This window comes from Echinops telfairi, unplaced genomic scaffold, assembly GCF_000313985.2.
Source record: "Echinops telfairi isolate 266 unplaced genomic scaffold, ASM31398v2 ScPeMD7_1957;HRSCAF=2489, whole genome shotgun sequence".
Lineage (NCBI taxonomy): Eukaryota > Metazoa > Chordata > Mammalia > Afrosoricida > Tenrecidae > Echinops > Echinops telfairi.
In genome coordinates, this window is record NW_022105855.1 from 4,875,290 (window position 1) to 4,881,523 (window position 6,234).

The window sequence follows — 6,234 nt, forward strand, 5'->3', positions numbered from 1 at the left end:
TTTCTAATGCAGATGTGGTCCTTAGTAAAGGAGGAAGCAGATTGGGGGTGAGGGTGGGTGGGGCGGTTCTTGGAATGAGGAAGTACACAGGGTGACGCAGTGGGTTTCTTTTCCAAAGCTTAAAATTCCCTATTAGGATTTTCCTTACAATATAAATAGGAAATTGGAACATAGGCATTTGTATGTCAATTTTGTACCTTTATATAGTTGAAATTTATGATTCTGTTTGTAGACAATTTGTTCCAGTCGTTTTTTAAATGCTATTATTTGATCCACATATTGTACAGGGGGAATTGTCACACAGTCCTGGGTCTTTAGACTCGGGGGCTCATGCTCAACTTAGACACGCAGGTAAAGTTTTACTTGTTTGATAATATAGTGAAATACTTCTGCACCATTTGTTAAGTAATATATTTGTCCGATGGTGATAGAATTCATGCATAAATGAATATGAATATATTGTTGGCAGAACAGCTTTTCTGCTCTTGTAAAGAGTTGTAATCTCAAAAATTCACAGAGTAACTGTGAGTCAGCATGAACAGCATTAGTGAATTTGGTTTGGGTTTTGGTAATATGTTTTGTTGTTAGTTGCTTTCAAGTTGATTTCGATTCATGGAGACCCAAAATATGCAGAGAATGGTGCTCTACAGGGTTTTCAAGGCTGTCATCTGTGGGAAGCACATCATCAAACCTGTTTTCAGAGGACTTTATGAGTGGACTTAAACCACCCATCTTTCACCTGGCAGTCTATAACTTAATCACCCAGGGACTCCCCATGTATTAATATATAATACTGAGAGATAAGAGAACGGTCTTCAGGCAGAATGAGGGGAAAAGTTCTGAGTGGCAAGAAGCATTGGAAGTGCCAGGATAGCTGGAAGGGTGATCCCAAGAGCCTGAGACCATCCGCTCTTACATCTGCAGACAACAGAGCCCCTTGACTGATTCTAAACTCCAAAGTCAGCAAACCCAAGCCTCCTTGCAGATCTTTGCTTGTGTACTTCCCTGTCCATGCCCAGGCACGATGCAGGCAAGAGGAGAGCATACTGTGTTTATGATTTGACTTAAGAGTTAGGACCAGTCCCTGGATGGTCCATTCAGAACATGGAGATGCAGACATGCCAAGTACCTAACCTCTGATAAGAGCTCCTAGACATAGTTCACTCCACAGCGACTCACTCCAGAGCCAGCCTGCTGGGCCAGGTGCTTTCTTTTCCTTTCCCAATAAGCCTTGCTGTCTGCTTGTCCTTTCTTCGTGGTCCGTGAGTCCTTTATTGAGTTCGAGAGACCAAAAGCCTCTGGACACATCAGAGCAGTACAATATGTGGAAGCTGCAAAAATTTTGTGGGAAAATTTACATGAAAAGATAGAATTTCTCCGCAAACTTTTAAAAGCCCCTTCAAACATATGTATCAATTTATTCTTTCAATTTAATTGTCATATAACATTGCAACGACTACAAGTAAGTGAGCTACCTGCACTAGCAATATTCGAGAAGTATCCACAATATTTTCCAGTTTGGCTTGGGTCATCACTGAAAGCTTAGTTGCATTGACAGTCTTTATAAAGCATTCTGTTTGATAGAGCCACCAGTTCATTCTCTAATTATATCCTTATTACTGCTTCTAAATATTTTTTCTTTGCTTTTGTTATTATAGCACTATCATTACAGTATAATTAACAAGGAAGCAAATGTCTGGTGATTACGTATTTAGAATGCATACTAAATGCATATAAAGATAAACCTGAATAAATAGGCAATAAAGTTCGTATAATTTTCATGTTATTTGTATTTCACAAATATTGACATTTGGATTTAGTAAGAAGAAATGTGAAATTGGGGCTGGAGGCTTGAAACAACTTCTAACAGTGTGCATTATTAGAATGTCCTTGGGGACATTTGGATGCTGTGTGACAATTAGTCAAGGAAACCATTTGATATGTGTGTCGACAGAAAATTTCAAATGTCGTCGCTCTTAGCTCAGCATTGCTATCCAGATTTATCATCATGAAAATATCATTGACAACTTCCTTACTCATTAAGATTATGAAAAACCCGAGTCTCATGTTAATGAACTTCTTGACAAAGAGACATTAGTGCAGTCCACTTTATAATGCAGAACATGGTAAAATAGATGAAAAATATAGCTATAAACAGCTAAACGTAAATTTTTATCAACACTTTTGGAAACAACAAGGGACTTCTACATTAAAAAGATGATGTGAGGTTCTTCAATTATTGCATACAGTGAGCTGTTTAGTAACAAAAGAAATTACAAAAGGACTATATTGAGCATTTTTTGTCTCTTTAATATTACATGCCAAAAACTCATGTATGATTATACTAGTTCATGAATATGTTAATATGTTCCCTGCTATACTTGCATGAGAGAGTACACAAGGGAAAACCCAATGGCTTCCCCAAACACAGAAAAGCCCTTAGGATTAGTAGGTGAAACATGAAATTTGTAAATCAAAGAAACAACAGCAGGAGTAATCTAATATTCAAGCTAAATAACTGTGGGAGAAATATGCTAGGTTTATGAGCGGAAGTACATCAACTCTATTTAAAGAACCAGGGAGAAAGCATGTAGGGAAATAAATCATTTGGGGGTGTTTGTTCTATTTTGTTTCATTTTGATTGTGTACTATTAATATTCTGTAATGAAGATGAATTCATATTAAATTCACAAATTACATTTTTATTAAATATCACCAAAAAAGGCTTTATTGAATATTCAAAACCTATAGTGTGAATTCTAGTCACAGAACAACATGGTAGGATTTTCTCCACCTGTTCCCAGGTTATCTTTACTACATCATCTTGTGACTCAGTCAAGGTACTGGGCGGGGATGGGGTGGGGTTGAATTATTGCATAAAGAGCATGATGCCTATATCTCATTTACATTAAATAGTACAATGCAGCATAATTGGAATTTTTGTTAGTTTTTCCACGGATTGAGCTCCTGTGTCAGTCTGGGTAGACTAGACAAACAAATTCCTAGACACTCAGATGTATATAAGAAAGAGTTTTATATAGAGAGTAATTGTACATTAAGAAAATATCCCAGCCCAGTCCAGATCAAGTCCCTAAGTCCAATACTAGCCCATATGTTCAATACCAATCTCTAAAGTCCTCTTCAGATTCATGAAACACATGCAATGATGCCAAATGCAGGAAGATCACAGGCCAGTGGGTAGGAAGTCTTATGGATCCAGTGGCATTGTTAGCATCTCAGTGCTGACGGGTCTCCACCTGACTACTCCAGCTCAGGGCACTAGTGTAGTTCCATGCATCTTGGCAGCTGCATTGTCACCCATGGAGTGAGAGGGCATTGCAAAGTGGATTAATACAGATGTAGTCGTTAAAAATTAACAGCTTATCTTTTGATCAATTTGATCCCATTTGATCAATTTTTATTTTGTTTTAGGCTTCAGTATATTCTACTTTTTTTGGATGGAGATTTTTCTGTGTTTTATTTTATTGTTGGGCAGGGGAAAGGCATTGTAAGAGTTTTGTTATGTAAATTCCAGGATAGGCAAATCTATAGAGAAAGTAACTGGATTAATAGTTTCTTAGAACTATGCTGGTGGGGGCTGGAGGGAAATAAGTACAACAATCAAGAAAATGCTTTAAAATTGATTGTGATAATGATTGCACAACTCTTACGTAAGATATTTAAATTATTGAATTGTATAATATGTGAAGTATATACCAACAAGACTACTAAAGATAAAATAAGAAAAAATAATTAAAACTGATGACATGCCTTGGACAGAAAAGAAGAAAGAAGGCTAGAAGACTCCTGACACACGGAGTCACCATGAGTTGGTTTTGACGTGGCAGGAACAAGAAGATTATCTGTGCAGCGCAGGATGTGTTCTGCCCTCTAGTTCTGGCTGTGTGGCTGATCCGGAAGATCGGGTCATGAATAGGCACTTGTACCAAAGACAAAAAGAGAACTAGGAGAAAATAGGACTCTGTGGACCAAGAAACCCGAAAGGCTTCGCCACACTAAACAGAGCAAAAGCAGGCCTGCTAGGCTGCTTTTCTTGGTCTTGCTTGTCCTGTTTCCACTCAGCTAGGTAGTGATCTCAGCACCCTCTATTTACCTGGGAGCTGCCGTTGGGCAGCAGCTCACTGGCGTCTGCTTCCCATTGGTTGATGTCTCTTTATTGTTCGACATGCATCATATGCTCTGTGGAAATCACTGATAGGGAAGAATTTGAGCTTTCAAGATTCACAGCAGACTCTCTGTACAGTCCAAGTGGTTACCATGCTTATCTAGTAACCCCAAAGGCTAGACGGTTCCCCTCGGAAGGAAGCCCTGGCAATCTACTGCAGGGACATCCCCACTGAGAACCTAACAGAGCACAGTTCTCACCTGACATCCGTGATGGCACGATGAGCTGAGATCACTCAGTGGCAACAAGAAGAAACACGGCAACAAGACCTTCGACCCATCCGCAAGAAAAGGAATCCCCATCAATTCCTATGTGCATGAATCAGGAAACAGAAAACGAATTTGTCATCAATTATGGATACTATGATTGTGTACCACAAATTCTAGATGAATCTGAATGATCAACAAATAAGGCAAGATTCTTGGGCTCCAGGCCATTTCCCCTGTACGTGTGACATAAAGAGAACAAATAAATAATTTTAAGTGGAAAAAGATAGCACATAATTCTCAGTGACAACAAGCGAAGAGGGCCTAACGGGACTATTTGTGAACATGGGCTCCCCGGGAGACAGAAAACATAAAAAGTTGCTGGAAAATCATGCTCATAAGGTAAAGCACAGGCTGTGGCTATAGCGGGGGTGGCCAATTTTAAGGCTCGGGGAAATGGTTTGGAAGTCCCTCGCAGTGCGGTGGTGCGGTGGTTCAGCTCTTGGCTGCTACCCTGGCGGTTTGCAGTTTGCACCCACCAGCCAGGAGCGCAAGATGCGGCCATCTGGATTGGTACAGCTCTCCAGCACTGGAAACTAGAAGACAGTTCCTTTTTGTCCTCCAGCGTCATTATGAGGCTGAACAGGCTCCACAGCCACCGAGGTGCTTATTTTGGCGTGTGTCTACTTAGTAAACCTGCCTGGGCTTTTGACCAACAAGAAGTGGTCAAATGGCTCCTTCAGAATAAAAAAACAAAAGTGACGCCCACCCAGCGACCATAGAAGAACTCATTCCAACCACATGTAAAGAAGGCTGCAGCCACAGCCCAGCTCTCTGAAGTGCTTGCAGAAAGCTAACACCTTCCATTGCTCTCAACTGCAAATGCTTGTTCACAAGTTAACCCTCTGCTTATTAACATGGGGCATCGTATTTTGAAATCAAATTATATTATTTGTAAAACCGTGTTAGACACTCAGGAAGAAAATAATTATACCCCTATGTTTTGTATCGTCCATTGGTAATCTATGCAGGAGTATTTTCAGTGAGGTGCTGCATAGATCAATGCTTTGCATTTTTCAGGAGAAAAAGGATGCAAACTTCTTGTTCATTTCCAAACCAAGGATGGTGTGAGTGGAAACATTTTCTGCTCATATTTCTCAATGATTTTGCTAATTCCCAATAAGATACACAATTATAAAAACATCCCAGACTTGTAAAAGAGCAACCAACCTGGTACAGAAATCCAAGTCCACTTGCAAATACTGTGGTCGACACTTTCAAAAACAAATCAAAATGGAGAATGGGACACTGAGGCAGAGCAGCAGTGAGAAGTGGGTCCTGTCCAGTCTCGGGCAAGTGTCTCCTGTGCACAAGACAGTAGCAAGGCCTTGAAGAAGCTGGACGCTCTGCTTAGGATGCTGCCAGTGTTCAAGCACCAGGAGAATAACTTCCAAGTCTGAATAGCTTTGAAGGAAACACACATGTTTTTGTACTTAGGGATAATGGGAACATTATGTCCACAATTTCCTGTAAATAATTTGTACTGAAAAACAGATACGATGTGTATAAATATTAGATCTTCAGGTGTCTACCATTTGTTCTCTTTTTTACTAAAAAAGTTTTTTCCCTACTAAGCACACTCTATTTTTTAATTTATAAAATAAAAAGGATAAGTATTTTCCCTTTAACTATTCCTACACAAATGATTACTTACAGTAATAATCCAGTAAGAAATGAAGGTATGCTAAAATTAAAAATAACACCAGTTGAGATGTAAAATGAATTGATGGCTGTAGAGGGTGATCATCAGAGAGAGAGAAAGAGACGCTTGCTTTTAAAGAC

At 39.5% G+C, this 6,234-nt stretch overlaps 1 long non-coding RNA gene across 1 annotated transcript; it reads right to left on the bottom strand.

Annotated features, from left to right (window-relative positions):
- Positions 1 to 534: 534 nt before the first annotated feature.
- Positions 535 to 5,829, bottom strand: LOC123522061. Its single transcript, XR_006680361.1, has 3 exons — positions 5,623 to 5,829; positions 4,387 to 4,494; positions 535 to 1,331 (listed from the first exon to the last, which is right to left on the bottom strand). It is a non-coding gene; the product is annotated as an uncharacterized LOC123522061 (long non-coding RNA).
- Positions 5,830 to 6,234: the final 405 nt, after the last annotated feature.